This window comes from Lepidochelys kempii, chromosome 27 (assembly GCF_965140265.1).
Source record: "Lepidochelys kempii isolate rLepKem1 chromosome 27, rLepKem1.hap2, whole genome shotgun sequence".
NCBI lineage: Eukaryota > Metazoa > Chordata > Testudines > Cheloniidae > Lepidochelys > Lepidochelys kempii.
The window spans coordinates 4,816,441-4,835,188 of record NC_133282.1 but is presented as its reverse complement, the minus strand read 5'-3'; the positions used below and the strand labels follow the sequence as shown (position 1 = coordinate 4,835,188).

At 46.5% G+C, this 18,748-nt stretch overlaps 1 long non-coding RNA gene across 1 annotated transcript; it reads left to right on the top strand.

Moving 5' to 3' along the window:
- The first annotated feature begins 310 nt into the window (after window positions 1-310).
- On the top strand, window positions 311-4,814 carry LOC140903860 (uncharacterized). Its single transcript, XR_012156352.1, has 2 exons — window positions 311-3,190; window positions 3,642-4,814. It is a non-coding gene; the product is annotated as an uncharacterized lncRNA (long non-coding RNA).
- Window positions 4,815-18,748: the final 13,934 nt, after the last annotated feature.

Sequence of the window (18,748 nt, the reverse complement as noted above, 5' to 3'; positions counted from 1 at the left end):
CCACGGGGCTGCGGCCCCGCCCAACCGCCCTGCCCCGCATTCTAGGCCCGCCCCCTCCAGCCCACGAGCCAATCAGCGCGCACACTCCTTCCAGCCCCACGCTGCCGGTTCGGAAGCGATAACCGCTCCCGCCCCCTGGCGCTACGAGAGATTTACTTGGTCCGCCGCCCCAGCTCTCGGCTTTCATTGGGCGGAGGGGGCCTGTGGTTTCCCAGAAGTGGGCGGGGCTTCTTGCAAACCATTTCCCTTCCCCCTCCGGGCGCGGCACGAATCGCTCAACAGCGCCTGCGCCGCCCGCGAGAGCGTGGGAGGAGGGAAATGACTGCGTTCCGGTGCGCGGGCGCATGCGCAGGTCGAGGGCCGCCGGCTGTTTGTTTACCAGCTGCTGAACTGAGGAGCGAAGTGGAGCTGCGCGTGCGCGGGAGCGTGCGGCCGTTAAGCGGCTGCTGACGAGTGGGCGGCTCCGTCTTCCCGCCTTTGTCTCCTCAGGGGGGTCCGCAGTGAGCCGCGGCCGCCGGCGATGGCCGCTCACGGCCCCAGTCGCTCTGGCCCGGCCCCAGGGTCCCTCGAGCTGCGCGAGGGGCCGGGGCCTGGCGCTTCGGAGGGAATGGCCCGGCCAGTGCCCCAGGCCCAGCCTCCGGCACTCGGGGGTTACGGGGCGCCCGGTGCACGGGCTTGCCTCCCTGCCCGCCCTGGCTAGCAGCCGCTGATGGACCTGGCCCCCGGGAGCTTGGCTAACTCCGGTTTGAACCCCGTTGTGCTTTGGCCTTCCCAGCACCCCCTGGCAGCCACCAGCCACGTGACGTTTGCTTTTCCTTCCCACGCCAACACACTTCGTTGTACGTTTACAGGAGGGTGCCGCTACCAGCGGAGTTTCCAAAAATATTTTTTTTCACCTCAGTGAAGCACTGACGGGAGGAAAGAAATCCTCAGCTAGGGAACTAAAGCGACACATCTACCAGCTCCTGTGGATGCTGTTCGGGGCTTGCAAGCCAGCACCACTTGTCCACATCCGTGTCCCCTTCCCCTTTTCCTTGTTTAAGAGCCACACGCTAATCTCAGCCTTTTCCCCCACAAGGCACTTTGGAATGACAGGAACGCCACTGCTCGCCTCCCGCTCTGCCGCTGACTTCCAGGGCTGTGATGCTAGAGTGTTGGCTGTTTACCAAGTCCGAGGGTTTGGCAGAAGTATCTTCCTAACGCTGTGCTGCAAGTTTCTGCCTTGGAGGTCAAGCCCAGTGAAAAGGAGCATAAAAAGGGCTGTATTTAGGACAATTTTTTCTGCTCACTTTTAGGTTTCCTTAGCAAATCCTGTCCTGTGAATGTTCAGTGCTAGCATTTTGTACAGAACACTTTGCGTATCAGGGAACACCAAAGCTTTGACCATTAATTGCTATGCATGCCCTGAGTATTTGGTCTGGTCTCTTTTTTTTTTATAGCCAGTGAGCCATATCATTGTGATTCTTATGACTCCCTACAGTTCCTACCGGCTTGCTATTGTTCAATCTTGTAATTAAAATTTAAGGCATTTAAATTAAGTTTTTTTACAATGCTTAAATCACTGAAATTTGCCAGTAAGTGCAAAGGAAAAGTGGTTGTGGGAGCTGTTAAAGTTACAATGGGTACATAAACTATTATTCATCCTAAGGCTTTTTTGGATTACATATTCAACTATTCTATGGGCCAAAATGTAAGGTCCTTAGTCCTGCAAACTGTGATTGACTTTATGGGATTTCTGCTTTACGGCTTTGCCGTTCCTCCGCCAGTTTTGATGTAGATGATGTCTCGTTTTAAAGATAGCAAGGTGTAGCTGCATAAGATCTTTTTGAATTGGTTTCAGAATTCATTGCCAAATATACTACTGGACAACAGTATTCCCTTTTGTGTAAGGTTGTTGTGTGTGCACCACTGTCCGCTATTGGAAGTGATGCCACGCTTGTTCAAGTGTGAGTGTCATAAGCCTTAATACCATTACAGATGATAAAAGGAAATTGTCCTTTAACTCAAGTGATAAGGATTTGGGGGATTGGAGCAGCAGAAACCAAGTTCTCTCCCTTCATAAATTGCAAAGTCCTTTGTGACCATTTATCTCTCACAATCCCATCACTCAACCATTGGCTGTTCATACAGCAGCAGCACATGGACAAAACGTGAAAAAAAGATGAGAAGGGAGAGCTATGTTTAATGTAAAATATTCCGCCAACTTGTGCATTTCCTAAAGTATCAGCCAGTGTTTACCTAAAATTATATAAAATAAGGCAGAAAAGGAGAGGACAAGAAGTGTAGTAGCACCTAGATACTGCAGCTACGCTGGATGCTCAGTTGGATAGTCATGCACTCACCAAGAGTAGTGAGCCTCTGAGCAATATGAAATAGTAACATTTAAAAGGCTCTCTCTGAATTAGTCTTTTACTGGGTGGGGTATAGGAAAGCTTCTGTGGTGTCTCATTGAGTCCCGTCCAGTTTTTAAGTCTTCTGCAAGAAGGCAGACCAAATTAAACCTTTTCAAGAATTAGAACTAGCCCCAGGTGTGACCACACTGCAATAGGGAACAGTGAAGTTTTCAGCAGATCAGATCGATAGCCTTTCCCCTTTTTAGTTTAGCCTCTTCCCTTCTGAGAAGGACTTCCTCTCTCTTTCTGCACTTTGCTGCTGCTGTTCAAAAGTCTTTAAACATTGTATATTTCCCCTGGTGACCAGACAGCAAGTGTGAAAAATCAGGACGGGGGTAGGGAGGTAATAGGAGCCGAATATCAGGACTGTCCCTATAAAATCAGGACATCTGGTCATCCTACCCTTAACTGTTGTCAGCTGATTTAGTTTTCAGCTTCTGTTTTACATGGATAAGGATTTCCCCATGTGATTTCAGGTCTTCTCCCTGGGACAGATAAAAGTTAAACACAAACAAGAGACCATAACTTGTAAGGAATTCTGAGGGAAAGGAGTTTGTTTAGCAATTGTGGCCTGATGTTCCCTATGCATTTATGCAGCATCTGGCCACCGACTCACTCCCTTTGGACTGAGTGTGGGCAGCAGACTTCTTGTGGCCTTTGTAAGTGACATGCTGTGCCTTGCGGGAGGATGACTAACAGCCTGCAGCAAGCAAGCTTCGAACAAAAACCACCATGGAGGATGCTCTGAGCAATCTTGAAACTTCAGCTGTAGCAGGATCCTGTTTTTCTGGTTAAAGGTACACAGTCAGTTCCCTCCACCTCAAGCGCACACTATCTGAATGCTGCCATGTGCCCAGACTTCCCTTTTCTACATGCAGTCTTGTCACTGGGCCATTATCCCCTTAGGGTAGAGTTCCTCAGCCTTTAGCTGGAGTAAGGTTTCTTCATAAAGGAATGGAGCTGCACAAAGCCACAAAATAATCCCATCATAACATGCAAGTTTCATAGTAATGTGGTGATATTGTTATCATAATCACCAGAGAATATTATACTTTGCAGTTAGCAGGCCTTTCCATGACTACTTAGTCCAAGCCAGGACACAGGTGACACCAGGCATCACTGGTTGTGTTGGTCAGTCTGAGAGCTTGAGAACCACAGGATCTGGTATACAGGCCCTAGGAATGCTCAGTTGAGATAGTGTTGCAATTCTTTGGACTAATGATCAGTCAAGTCTCTTCCACCTCTTAGGTCTATGATATCCTACCCTCCAATGATGCATGTGGAAGTATAACTGGCGGAAGGAAGGTTGAAAAATGCCACAACCATAAAAAAAGTTTCTGAATGTTCAAAGATTTTAATAAAGTTCTGTCTTGGAACCTTTGATTGTTTCTTCACCAAATTATATTTGCTAGATTAGTAGAGATGTTCGCACCATGCAGAAAAGACCTTACTGGTTCTTTTATGCCCCCGGCTCACTGGGATTAAGCATGGTTAGAACTATGGAAGGAGGACACTAAGCCTAACCTTTAACAAAACACAACAGAATCTGGAAGTGAGCTGCTAGCTATTCAAGCCACGTTCTTTTCCTCTACAGTCCCTTAAGTGTTTCATCATGATTCACATCCTTCATACCCATCCCTACTATAACCATGCACCCTTCCAAAATGTTGCCCAGAAACTAAATGAACACTTTGCCTTGATTTTCAGTAAGGATGATAACATGGAACATGTGCATGGAGGCAGTATGGCTAATGGAAATAAGTGTCTAGAAATGGAAATTACCATGTCTGAGGTGGAAGAAAAACTTAAAGATATTAATGAGCTCAAATTGGAGGAGGACCAGATAATTTCCAGCCCAGAATACTGAAAGAATTGGTATTTGAGATTACTAGTCCAGTAGCAAGGATTTTTAATACATTTATATATTCAGGGATAGTACCATATGACTGGAGAATAGCTAATGTTGTACCTATATTTAAGAAAGGGGGGAAAAAGTGATCTGGACAATTAAAAACCTGTTAGTCTGACCTCAGTAGTATGCAAGGCGCTAGAACAAATTGTGAAGGAAAAAATAATTAAATTAATGGAGGGTAAGTGGTAAAGGGGATGTAATGCAATATGGGTTCTTGAAAGGCGGATCGTGCCAGACTAATTGATATTTTAGGTAAGGGAAGTGCAGTAGATCTCATGTACTTGGACTTGGACCCATGATACTTGCCATGGTATCATATGGGAAATTATTAGCTAAATTAGGGAGATGGAGATCAGTACAAGAATTGTAAGGTGGATAAGAAACTGGCTAAAGAGGAGAAGGCAACAGGTTGTTCTGAAAGGTGAATTATTGGGCTGCAGGGAGGTAATTAGAGGAGTTCCTCAAAGATTGGTTTGGGGACCAATCTTATTTAATGTTTTTATTAATGACATTGGCACAAAAAGTAGGAGAGTGTTAATGAAATTTGCTGATAATTAAAAGTTGGGAGGCATCATCAGTACAGAGGACCAGAAAATTATACAGGACAATCTGGATGACCTTGAAGACTGGAGTGACAGAAATGGTACAAATTCAATGGTACAAAGTACAAGGTCATGCACCTAGGGTGTAACAATAAGAATTTCTGCTACACTACAAGCATCAGTTGGAAGTGACAGAGGAGAGAGACCTGCGTGTGTGGGTTGATCACAGGATGACTATGAGCCATGAATGTGATGCAGTATGAAAAAGGCAAATGCAATTTAGGATGTATCAGGCGAGGCATTTCCAGTAGAGACAGAGAAACATTCAGGCCACTATAAGAACAGGAGTACTTGTGGCACCTTAGAGACTAACAAATTTATTAGAGCATAAGTTTTCGTGGGCTACAGCCCACTTCATCGGATGCATAGAATGGAACATATAGTAAGATCTATATATATATATATACACATACAGATAAGTTGGAAGTTACCATACAAACTGTGAGAGGATAATTAGTTAAGATGCGCTATTATCAGCAGGAGGGAAAAAAAAACTTTTGTAGTGATAATCAAGGTGGCCCATTTAGACAGTTGACAAGAAGGTGTGAGGATACTTAACTTAGGGAAATTGATTCAATATGTGTAATAACCCAGCCACTCCCAGTCTCTATTCAAACCCAAGTTAATGGTATCTAGTTTGCATATTAATTCAAGCTCAGCAGTTTCTCGTTGGAGTCTGTTTTTGAAGCTTTTCTGTTGCAAAATTGCCACCCTTAAATCTTTTACTGAGTGGCCAGAGAGGTTGAAGTGTTCTCCTACCGGTTTTTGAATGTTATGATTCCTGATGTCAGATTTGTGTCCATTTATCCTTTTGCGTAGAGACTATCTGGTTTGGCCAATGTACATGGCAGAGGGACATTGCTGGCACATGATGGCATATATCACATTGGTAGATGTGCAGGTGAATGAGCCCCTGATGGTGTGGCTAATGTGGTTAGGTCCTATGATGGTGTCACTTGAATAAATATGTGGACAGAATCGTCATCGGGCTTTGGGTTAGTGTTTTTGTTGTGTGGTGTGTGGTTGCTGGTGAGTATTTGCTTCAGGTTGGGGGGCTGTCTGTAAGCGAGGACTGGTCTGTCTCCCAAGATCTGTGAGAGTGAGGGATCATTTTTCAGGATAGGCTGTAAATCTTTGATGATGCACTGGAGAGGTTTTAGTTGGGGGCTGAAGGTGACAGCTAGTGGTGTTCTGTTATTTTCTTTGTTGGGCCTGTCCTGTAGTAGGTGACTTCTGGGTACTCTTCTGGCTCTGTCAATCTGTTTTTTCACTTCAGCAGGTGGGTACCGTAGTTTTAAGAATGGTTGATAGCGATCTTGTGGGTGTTTGTCTCTGTCAGAGGGATTGGCGCAAATGCGGTTGTATCTTAGAGCTTGGCTATACACAATGGATTGTGTGGTGTGTCCTGGATGGAAGCTGGAGGCATGTAGGTAAGTATAGCGGTCAGTAGTTTTCTGGTGTAGGGTGGTGTTTATGTGACCATTGCTTATTAGCACAGTAGTGTCCAGGAAATGGACCACTTGTATGGATTGGTCTAGGCTGAGGTTGATGGTGGGATGGAAATTGTTGAAATCATGGTGAAATTCCTCAAGGGCTTCTTTTCCATGATGAAGATGTCATCAATGTAGCGCAAGTAGAGTAGGGGTGTTAGGGGACGAGAGCTGAGGAAGTGTAGTTCTAAGTCAGCCATAAAAATGTTGGCATACTGTGGGGCCATGCGGGTACCCATAGCAGTGCCGCTGACTTGAAGGTGTATATTGTCCCCAAATGTGAAATAGTTGTGGGTGCGGACAAAGTCACAAAGGTCAGCCACCAGGTGGCTGTACAAGGCACTGATACAAACTAATTTGGAATACTATGCACAATTCTGGTCACCCATATTTCAAGAAAGATTATTTTTAACTGTAAAAGATGCAGAGAAGAGCTCCTAGGATGATCAGGGGAATGGAGAATCTTGTAAGAGGAAACTGGAAGAGCTTGGCTTAGTCTAGCAAAAGAAGGCTTGCTTAGTCTAGCAAAAAAAAAAGTAGTCTAGCAAAAGAGAGGATATGATTGCTCTCTATAAATACATCAGGGAGGATGAAGAGCTATTTAAGCTAAAAGACACTGTTGGCACAAGAATAAATGGATATAAACTAGTCATGAACAAATTCAGGCTGGAAATTAGAAGAAGGTTTCTATCCATTAGAAGGGTGAGATTCTGGATGTCAGGAGTGAACTCCTTCAGCTGAGCCTGAGGACTAACTAGCCTACCCTGCTGGCAGATTAATGAGCTGAGCTGGGTTGTGGTAGGACTGCCTGATTGGCTGGCCCACCCAATTGCTGAAGGGAGCAGCTGGCCGGCTTGTAAGCTTGGTGGCAGCAGTATCAGGTTGCTGCCTGCTCGGTTCTTATGCCAGCAAAGTAGGGTGACCATATTTCCCAAAGGGAAAACGGGACACCACACGGGGCTGACCCAAGCCCTCCTCTTCCCCCCCTGCATGGGGCTGGCCTGAGCTTCTTGCTGGAGTCCCCCCCTACTCCCTGCAGGGCTGGCTGGAGCCGCTCGCCCGAGCCGTACCTGCCCCCTGAGCAAGGATTGGTCTTGTGTCGCTGCTCACCTGAGCCCTCCCTTCCCCTCCCCCGCCCCCTGCACATGCCTGGGGTCACTGCTCACCCAAACTCTGCTCTCCACCCCTGCATGAGGTTGGGGTCACTGCTTACTGGAGCCCTACCTGCCCCCTCTTCCCCCCCACATGATCCCTGCACAGGGTTGACATTGCTGCTCCCCCCCCCCCCCGCATGTTCCTCCTCACCGCATTCCACTTTTTTTTCACAAAAGTCGGCATTTGTCCCATTTGCTCTTGCCAACTGATCAAGTCGGCAACAGCAAATGGGGCAAATGCCCACTTTTGCCAAAACCGTTGAGACCGCCATTCCCCTGCCATTGTAGGTGTCGCCTCCTAGAGGCAAAATCCAGATCGGTGGGGGTTGTGCCACTGCCTGCGCTGCCACCTTGGGTGCCTCTCGCAATACTTGGTTGCAGGTCGTACCCTGAGCGTCTGTGCATAGCTGTAGCCTGGTCCAGCAACTCTGACCCAATCAGCTTGTCAGCAACACACCAGTCACCCTCTGACTTCCACCAGCCTGGGTTACTACTTTCAGGGTGATCCCAACACACTCCCAGTCCCAAATTTTCCCCAGTATGTGTGCTCTGTGCTGTCCAGCCCACTCCTGAACAGATCAGATATTAAAGATCCATTGCCCTGTAAAGGATCAGTATTCAACACTTTGCTACTTTAACTGGTGTTGCCAAACAATCCAGTTTGAACACACCATTGGATTCTCTGAGATTAAAAAATAAAGCAAGTTTATTTAACTATAAAGAGAGTGTGACAGGGCGGACCGGACCCACACTGGGACTGAGAGGGTTAACCCTTCCCTCCTAGCAGAGAAAGCCATGCCACTGAGGCTCTGCTGGGCATGCTCCAACCGGAAGTCAGGTATAAAAGCCTGCAGAGCTGCTCAGTTGGGGCAGACGGCCGAGGAGGAAGGATGATCAGCAGAGGCTGCAGTCCAGGATCAGTTACAGCCCTTACCGGGAAGAGCTGAGGAGCCAGGAACTGGGACCAGAGGCTCGCAGCCATTGAAACCCCAGGGAGTGTTGGGTGCTGAGGAACCTGGAGGCCCCGATGCCACAGGGACTACTGCTGTTGGAGAACTGGTGGGAAGTGACCCAGGGAAGGTAAGGGAGTGGTACCTCCCACCACTGTGAGGTCAGCATGTTTCCGTCAGATTCCCCGCTGACCCCATGGCAGATCACTCCACCACTGGCAGGGCCGTGGGCCTGAGCTCCCCCACCAGGGGTCACTAACCGCCCCCCCTTTGATGACATAGTCACTCGACCCCTCCCCCCTTATCCCAAAGGACATAGAGGGACTCTGGCCATTGGGCCACACTGCTGTAGGTGCGTAGTATATGGACTCCGGCTGCTAGGCTGCGCTATCCCACTAGGGGAAGAGGAGTTATATGGGCTCTGGCCATTAGGCCCCACAGTACTGACTACCAGAGGGGTAGTAGAACCAGCATAGACGCAGAGAGGTGGGGTTACCCCTTGCCCCCCCCCCATCAAAGGGGTTGATGAGGTACAAAACCCGCCACAGAGAGGTTTTAAGTGAATTTAAGTATCAGGTATTAAAGTCAGAAATGACTACAAGGGAAATAAAGATAAAATGCTTTCTAGTAGCTAAAACTTAATAAGCTAGACTTAGTTCAAGGTAAAATCATTACCACATGTTCCTAGCAACATGACTGACCAAATTTGTGGGTCAGGATCTCCCCTTAAAGTTGAAGGACTCATTCCGTTGTCGTCTTAAGTGAAAGAGAGAGAGAGCATGCTTGGGGTTTTCTCTCCCTTTCTTTCATAGTCCAATTAACCATTGATATGGATTCTTTTTAAGGGTTACCCTTCAAAGTAAAGATTATTCAAACAGTAAAGAAGGTGATACGGAGTCTGTTGGTGAAGGAGACTCCATGCTCTTTCTTCTCACCTGTGTTTGCTGCAATGCAAATCTGCTTTGTCTCCTGCCATCTCCTCTCCCTGCAGTCTCAAGGACCTTGTTTACTGTGTATATATAAATTGAGATAAACACACATTTCCTCATTCAGGATAATTCTGCCGGGGCAGGGCTGTGTGGTTTTGAACATATGCTAAAAACATCATACAGAGAGATTTCATAACTTTACACATAATATTGCTACATACATTTCACCATTATATTATTGACCAGTGAGGGGTTAGTTTTCAAATGATACCTCACAAGGCATATTTTATACAAAGGTTATTACAGAAATGTGTAGGGTGTGAATACAGGGGTTCTTTTGGTCACACTGGGGGCCTCAGGCACTGGTGCACCTTGGTCCCTCCTATTCTCTGCCTGCGGCACATAATGGTCTAGTCTCCTGTGGGCTGTAATACTGTGGGTTTAATTTCAGTTGTTGGGTTTAGTGTGGGGGTTCAGGGTGGTGTTGGTGGCCTGGAGTAAATTGTCGGGACTGCTTGCTGCCACCCCTGCTTGGCCTGTCCCTATAACTGCAAGGTGAGGCCAAGTGTGAACAAATACAGGATTGTATTGCTGAAGAAAAATTCAAACAAGCAGCTACCAAGACAGGTACAAGTATGGTACATACAAAAATAGCCAGGTGTTCAAATGTATGTAAACATTACTCCTGAGAGAATTCTGTGCCCCTGCAGGGGCGCAGAATTCATATGGCCTGCATTTTTCTGTGCCCCCGTGCAGAAAAACCAAAAAAAATCTGCCGGGGGACATGCGCCTCTTCCTTGGCAGCTCAGCGTGCCTGGAGCAGCCTCAGATGGGGGAAAGGGGGCTGGGCATGCGTGCCTGCATGGTTGATCATGGTGGTGGGGCAGGACTGGGCGTATGCGCATGTGTGCCAATAAGCGAGCGAGAGGGACAGACTCCTGCAGCTTCTTGGCATGGAAGGGTAGGGCTTTTTATTATGCACGAGGCAGGCTAGGGGCAGAAATGTAGCAGCCTGCCTGAGTTAACTGATCTCATTCTCTGAGGCAGAAATGTAGCAGCCTGCCTACGTAGTAACATTGTTATTGTTCCTGTTGTTAGTTAACTCTTCCCATTCTCAGCAAATTCCCCAGAAGCATAAAACCTGGGAAAGTTTTAAGGCCCCTACATTGCCAGAGTGATGTAAAGGAGCCTTATAGTAAATGACAGTAAGGGAATCCTCAGCCTAGGAAGATCTAAGTGATTTCTCACTTTTTTCCTGTGCCAAAGTGGCACGGTGGGGTTCGATGACAGCTCAGGATTTATTTTACCGATAAAAAAAATACTTTGAGGGCAAATAAAACATGTCAGGACAATCAGAACGAAGCACTTCCCAAAGTACCCAGCCAGGTCCAGGATAATGATTAGCAAAATTGTATGACTTTCATGTGTGTGACTTTCCTTTAAAATGACCTTCTACTTTTTTTTTTATGTTCTGTAATGTATTTTGACAAATAAAATATGCAGAATTTTGAAATTTTTGGTGCTGAATTTTTTGGCACAGAATTCCCCTAGGAGTAAAATGCCTATATACATTTGTTGCTGGTACCCGGATGCTGCATATCACCAATGTAGCCACTAGTGTCATGAAGTATGGACAGCCTTGGTCTAGGCAGAGTCCTGCCTCTCAGTGATGCAACTGATGCCAAGACCTGCTTCTCTGAATATATCCAGTAGCTATGGCTACAAATCTAGAACAACAACTTCATGGAATGCCGTCCCCCTGGATGGGTTGATGGTGGCAACTGAACCTGGGACCACTCATCTAAAAGCAGTCTTTACTACCTTTTAGATCTAGAATTTCAGGTCCAGTCCCTGCTGCTTATGATTGACCTAGGGATGTCATGTTTCAAGTGGTGACTTATACCAGGATTTCAGCTGTGCAGGACCTCCAAAGCTTGGGATATATGCCCCCAGCCAGGAGGCATAAGCAATACTTAAAGTGTCGTTCTCTGTCCCCTTCAGTGGCAGGATCACAGAGATTTATGAGTTGGCTGCACCATTCAAGTTAAGTCTTTTAGCTCAGGCAGTAATATCTCATGTTTTTAAATGAAGAGTTCCTGGGTTCAATCCCTTCCCCATCCAGGTACATCGTGTTACATTAAAAAATGATTGAAAGATCAGAAGCACTTTCTAAAATGAGTTGCTGTGATCCAGGGACCTCTTAGTGCTAACTGACAGAGGGCATAAGGGGTGCATAGGGGTTCAGATATGTGCATAACAGTTCACTGAAGGGTGGCATGTGAGGTCTCTGCCAAGAACCAGTGGCCCACTGGCCATTTTCATCATTGCAAAATATATGCATGGATAATATTTAAGGAGTTATGTATCTATACTAAAATTTATGTTTTTACAGTCTTGGAGTTAAGGCAGATCACCTGACAATGACATACCTTGGAAATGTTCCTTTCAGACAGGAGAACACCTTCAGGTAGCAGGCACCCATCTCCCTGTCTGGTAATTTATTGTATGTCTCTGAATGCATGCCTATTTGCATACTGAGTCATAAGATAAATAAGAAAGTGAATCTACAGGAGAGGAAGTTTACAGTACAAAACAAACAGCAGGGGAATGTCCAGCTTTTGAATTAAAAACAAAAACATGTTTAGGTATATCTTAGATTCCAGTGTTGGATGGCACTTCTTCACCTAGAAGCCAACCTGGCACCATGTCTGTCTCATGAAAGGAGAATCACAGCCAGCTTGGCTGTAAAACGCTGTGAGGATATTGGGTGAGCAAGACATGAGAGTATCTTGTTAATTAAATCTAGGCCCTATAATGTGTGTTATGATTCTGTTTTATATATAACCATAGGTTTACAATACTTCTTATTACTTGAATCTCTATGCTTTTTTAAATAAATGTATACTTGGTTTCACTATAAACATATCTAAGTGCTGTATGTTAAGCAGAGTGGTGATCTGGAGTGGAATTTGTAAGTTGTTTGTTTCTCTGCAAGCAGCAAATATGTTCATACTGTGAGTGTCCAGTGGACCAGGGGCTGGATACTCCAGGGAGGGCACAGGGGCAGCAGTAGGGTTGCCAACTTTCTAATCGCACAAAACCAAACACCCCTGCCCCACCCCAAGGCCCTGCATTTCCCCTTCTCCAAGGCTCCGCCTCCGCTCGCTCCATCTCCCCTCCCTCTGTTGCTCATTCTCCCCCACCCTCACTCACTTTCACCAGGCTGGGGCAGGGGATTGGGGTGTGGGAAGCTGGTGAGGACTCCAGCTGGGGGTGTAGGCTCTGGGGTGGGGCCAGGGATGAGGGGCTTGGGGTGCAGGAGGGGGCTCAGGGCTGGAGCAGGGTGTTGGAGGGATCCAGGATCTGGGAGGGAGTTTGGGTACGGGAGGGGACTCCAGGCTGGGGCAGGGGTTGGGGTGCGGGAGGAGGTGTGAGGTCCTGGCAGCGCTTACCGCGGCTCCCAGGTCCCTGCAGCCCCTAGGTGCATGGGCATCCAGCATGGCTCTGCGCACTGCCCTCGCGCCCGCAGGCCAGGTTGCCTGTTCAGTTCTTATGCCAGCAAAGTAGGGTGACCATATTTCCCAAAGGGAAAACGAAACACCACATGCAAGTTCCCAGCCGATGGGAGCTGCAGAGCTGGCACTAGGGGCGGGGACAGCGTGCAGAGCATCCCTGGCCACCCATGCACCTAGGGGCCACAAGGACCTGGCTAAGGGGGCCTGCCTTATCCCCGGGACCCTGCTGTGCCTCCGACTGGACTTTTAATGGCTCGGTTGACGGTGCCGACTGGTGCTACCATGGTCCCTTTGTGACCGGGCATTCCGGTTGAAAACTGGATGCCTAGCAACCCTAGAGCAGAGTGTGCCTATTGCTAATCTGTAGAGAGACAGCAGAGCCTTCAAGGCCTAGTGGGAGACCTTGTGTTGCGGATGGAGTTGGGGAGCTGACCACTGGCAGGCACAGACGAGGTTTCCTTATGCTAAGGGAAGATGGGAGCAATGTGTCTCACAACTCTGGGTACCCCCAGGAAGTATCACAGGTCCATACTTCCTCTTCCCCTGACCCCGTTTGATTGTTTTTTATAAATTTCTTGGTTCAGATAAATATGTCTATCTAATACTTGAGTAATTCCATTGATTTCAATGGGGTTGGGGCAGACGTACGTCAGTTTTACTAAGATCAGAATTTGTCTCTTAGTTCATTATATACAGCAATTCCATCTGTTAGTGTTTTCATTGAGAGAAACCAAGTCTTGTAGCTTTAACTATTTTCTCTATCTTCTTTATCTCCCAAGGCCACTCATTCCAATAGCACTCTCTGGACTTCTCCCTGCAGCCTTAAAGTCTCAGCCAGGAAGCTGTCTTTCTCAGTGCCCTGTGCAATGAGGTCTGAGCTGCTCTGGAGGCTGAAGCAGCTGAATTGAAACCTGAAGCAACTGGTTGAAAACTTCACCATTAAGAAGTTTCACTTCCCAAATATGCTGTGCTATAAATAGTCTGTGCAATGGGATATGACATTTACTCCCACACATGAGACAGACAGTATTCTTTGTAACCTGTATATTATGGGCCTAAACCCATGAGTTACCTGACAGAAAAATAGGGCAAGGAGCCCACCACTTCCCTCAGCTAGACCTGTGAAACTGCACTCAAGTCAGAGGGGGTTGCGCTGGTGAGGTCAGGACAGAATTGGACCCAGGTTTACTGCATCTATGCACAGGAAAACTCTTCCATTGTCATTTCAAACTGTCAGAACATTTCATGTAGCTAAAGGCTTCTGCCTCAGGACTTACTATACTTTGCACTTCTATCAGGGGCAGTGGACCTACTTTGCCACCCGTGTGCATCATTCTTTGTGAATTGCATGCACATGTGAGGAGGTGAAGGCGAGAGCAGGACTCAGGATCCAGCCAGGGAGCAGGTCAGCACCTCACCCCAACAAGTCTCAGTTGCTCCCCTCACGCCCCATGCAGAGCACCTACCCCATGTCCCTTCCTATCCCTGACACCCCAACTCCCCCGCTCTGCCCCATTGCCCCGACTCCCGCCTGCTCCCCATGCAGGGTGATCTTCCTTTGCCTCTCAGTTCCATAGTACCTTCCATCTGAGGATCTCAAAGCACTTTACTCCAAAGAGATCAAGGCTGTTTAAAGCAATGCAGCCAGTGGAACTGGGGAAAACTTGATTAAAATTCTGGCACTGCTACAGACTGTGCCTGTGACCGTAGGTATCTCACAATCTCTCTGCCTCCATTCCCCATCTGTGAAATAGGGATAATAATACATCCTTTGCCTTTTTTGTCTACTACCATTGTAAGCTCTTTGGGAAAGGAATGTCTCTTACTGTGCCTTTATACAGGGCCTACTGCATTGGGGGCCTGCATCTCAGGTGAGATCTTCAGGTACTACTATGCTAAATAATTTTATAGGCATCACATCACAAAATCCCCATGGAATAAATCTGTATTATCCCTATTTTTTAGGAATGGAGAAACTGAGGCATAGAGATTCATAGATTTTTAAGGCCAGAAGGGACCATTATAATGATCTAATATGAGCTCTTGTCTAGCACAGGTCAGAGAATTTCACCCAATGATTCCTGTATCAAGCCTATATCTTCCAGTTGAGCTAGAGCACATCTTTTGGAATGATAAGGGAAGCAATTTGCCTATGGTTACGCAGCAAATCAGCTGCAAACAACCAATTTTTACAAAAGGTAAAAAGAGCTTTTCAATAAGTTGTTGTGCCTTATTCCAGACATGCCACCCAACAAGAAGATAATTACTGGAGCAGATCTAAAGGCGCACGTTGGAATGGCAAAGGCTGGATATGAAACAGTTCAAGGAGAGCACAGCATTGGAACCAGAAACTCTGAGAGGGAATGACAGTACAGACTTGTCTGGCATTGCACACACTTTCACAAGAGGGAAAGCCACCTCATAACTTTTCCCAGTGGAGGGTACAAGCCTCAAATTGATTTATTTTTAATAAAAAGAATTAATAGATCATGATTAATGAATTATAGGGTAATTATACGCAAGTGCATTGTGCAGCAACACAGACATCTTCTTATGGACTTCAGAATGCAGAGACCTCAGCAACGTCTGAACTCCTGGGCACAGGAAACGCCTAAGTGGTGGAAACTTAAAAGATAGGAATGAAAAAATCTTTAAATAAGAAGTAATGTGTTGATTTCCTGACTACACACAGGGATGTTGGAGGATAATTGGTGCAAACTAAAGTTAATATTGCTGATAAATGGCACATGAAGTCCAAGGAGTGATGACACCAGTGTCAAAAGGGAGACTTGGTAGTGGAATCCTCAAGTTAAAGAATCCACTGAGAAGAAAAAAAATAACTTTTAAAAAATGGCAAGCCAGTGGATTAAGCAGAGATAACCTGGCTTCTATGGAGACAAAAAAGGAAGCCAAAAGAAGGGCCCAAGATATCAAATTATTTTACAAACCTGCTCAATTATATTCTTCTACAAGAGAGTAAAAGCTTTGAGGCGCCTTAAACATGAAGGAAATATTACACTGTGGGCTGATTATCATGCAATGAAGCTGATGTCACAAGGTATTAAAATATGGGAGAAGATTATTGAAAAGCGTCTGCATGGAAAAGTTGAAATTTGGAAGGGTCAGCACAGATTTATGCTGGGAAGTACAACTGTTGCTATATATGGTCTATGAATCCTCATGGAGAAATTCAGAGAAAAGAGATCGGCATGGACTTTGTGGACTTGGAGAAAGTGTACAATCATGTACAAAGAGAATTTAGTGGGATTTGCAATGTAGTGGTGTGTCAGCAGGATGCGTCTGTCTTATCCAGGATATGTATTGATGGAGTGACTACTCTAGCCATAACCAAATGGGGCTACAACAGAGAATTTCCAGTAAATGCTGGTCTGCACCAGGGGACAGTGTTGAGCTCTTTTTTGTTGAGCGTTGTCCTGGATGTGATTTGTGAGAATATACGAAAAGAGCCCCCTTGGAACATGCTCTTCACTGATGACTTAGTGATAGGTGCAGAAGATTGTGAGACCCTGCAAGTGGCAACACAGTTTTGAGCAGGAGGGACTTAGTCTGAACATTGGTAAGACTTAGGCTATGAAAACTGATAAAGGAGGACCCACCATAAAGCATATCACAGGCACAGACCTTATAGTGAAAGAATTGAAATACCCTAGGGTCAATGGTTGCTGACAATGGTGCCCTCCTGATTCCTGCCGGGCATTGTACCACAACTGCTTGGTGCAAAGGGCAGGAACTGACTCCTGTCCTCTGTGATAAGAATGCCAAAGTTAAAAGATAGAGTGTATAAAATTGTAAATCAACCCATCCTAATGTACAGAACAGAGACTAGGCCAGCAACAAGAAAATAAATCAATATATTCTTCCACACAGAAATAAAGATGTTGAGATGATGAAATGGTTGGATGATCCATGAAAGGAAATGAAATAAGGTTATGACAGGTCTAATGCATGTTGCTCCAATTGAAGACCAGTTGAGGGAGACAAGGCTATATTGGTATGGACTTGTCTAGCCAAGACCTGAGAGTTATATTGTTGAGATGGCTCTTGTAATCATGAATGGAAGATGACCAAGAGGGAGGCCAAAGACTCAGTACATGGACTGAATAGCAGCAGACCTTAGGGAGGCCAATTTGCACGACAGCCACGCATACTATCATAAGTTTTGGACGTAGGCTACAAAAGTCACTGACCCTGAATAGGGAAGTGGCAAGAAAGCAGAAGAGTTGGAAGCAGAACCCAGAAGTCAAAGCTCCCAGTCCTGTGATTTAGACATAAGACCAGGGATTTCCCTAGACCTGCCCCCCCCGCCCTGAATTTCCCCAACACCCTCCCCAGTTACATACAGTGTTGCCAGTTTAGTTGTTGATTGGAAATTTGAATTGAAATTGAAGCATTAATCCACACTTAAAGGCAGATACAGTGTACGAGAAAATATTTGTACCTGAGAAAGCAGAATGGGTTTGAAAAGTGTGAACAAAGACTAGCTTCCTCACACAGCTGTTATTTATGACAATGTCGGCACATTTGTTTTGGCTATATTGGCCTACCTGATAATTTCAAATTATGATTTGTAAGCAAGGTCTGAATCAGCTCTCCCGTGACAGCCAGTGATGAGCCAGTGGAGGGTGGAAAGGCTTCAGGACCAGACCGTATTTACATGAACACACCTACTCTGCCTAGGTATCAGCAGACAGAGCTCTGCTGCCCAAGTGATCAATTTTGGCTGGTGTTGGGTTACAAATCCCTGTAGCATTCAATGTGGGGGTCATGAACTGTTGTTCTCCTGATTGCAGGAGTAAAGGGCAGCAGACCTGGGCTTAGCCTGACTGAATGAGGGGGTCTCCCTCCATGCTTAATTTGTGCCAGGGCTTGCCAGGGCTGAACCCCGTCACCTCTAGGCTTGGCCGTTCAGAGCCCTGGGACCTCTGAGCTTGTCACGTCAGTTATGAAAGTAACAAACTTGCCTGAGCCCCGGCGCCTCTTTCCTTACAGATTAAGCCCTGGTCACCCGCAACTGAACTGCACTTGCTAAGCAAGAGGTTTGGATGCCAGATCCGAGTGAAGCGAGGGAGGATGGGGACAGGTGGTTTGCTTGGTGGGGTGGGCTCTGCCTAAGAGTCACAGGCACTAGTTGACCTGCCCCTCTCTCCTGTTTAGAGAGAGAGCGGATTAGGCTCCATAGAGAGTCTTTTGGTTTAAGTGACCCCTCGAGCTGAAATCCCTGAGAATCAGGTCTACGTGCTCAGGCCTGCGGCAGGACAGTGTGTCTGTGGAAGAGACAGCCCAGCCTGCACCAACAGCGAGCTTGCCCCACTGAGAGGTGGTGGAACCATGAGAGACCAACTCGCAGAGGTCACAGTGGCAGGAGAAAGTGACAGTGCAGGGCCATGGGGGATGGAGCGGTAGAGTGAACGGTGGCACAACAAACCTGGGCCAGAGCATTGGACCATGTTTTAGTGGCTTTGCTACAGAATGCTAGATTTGTGACTGGGAAATTTATATAAAGATGTGTTTCCCAGTAGGCCAAGATTTTAAAAATGTATTATTTGCCAAGGTCGTTATCTCACATCATCGCTATCTCAAGAGGTCATTATCTTGGAGTTTTTGTACTAAACTTTTTTATGATTATAAATATTTTTATGTGAGAACGGCCATATTGGGTCTTATCAATGGTCCGTCTATCCCAGTATCCTGTCTTCCGACAGTGACTATTCCAGATGCTTCAGAGGGAATGAACAGAACAGAGAATCATCAATTGATCCATCTCCTGTCACCCATTCCCAGC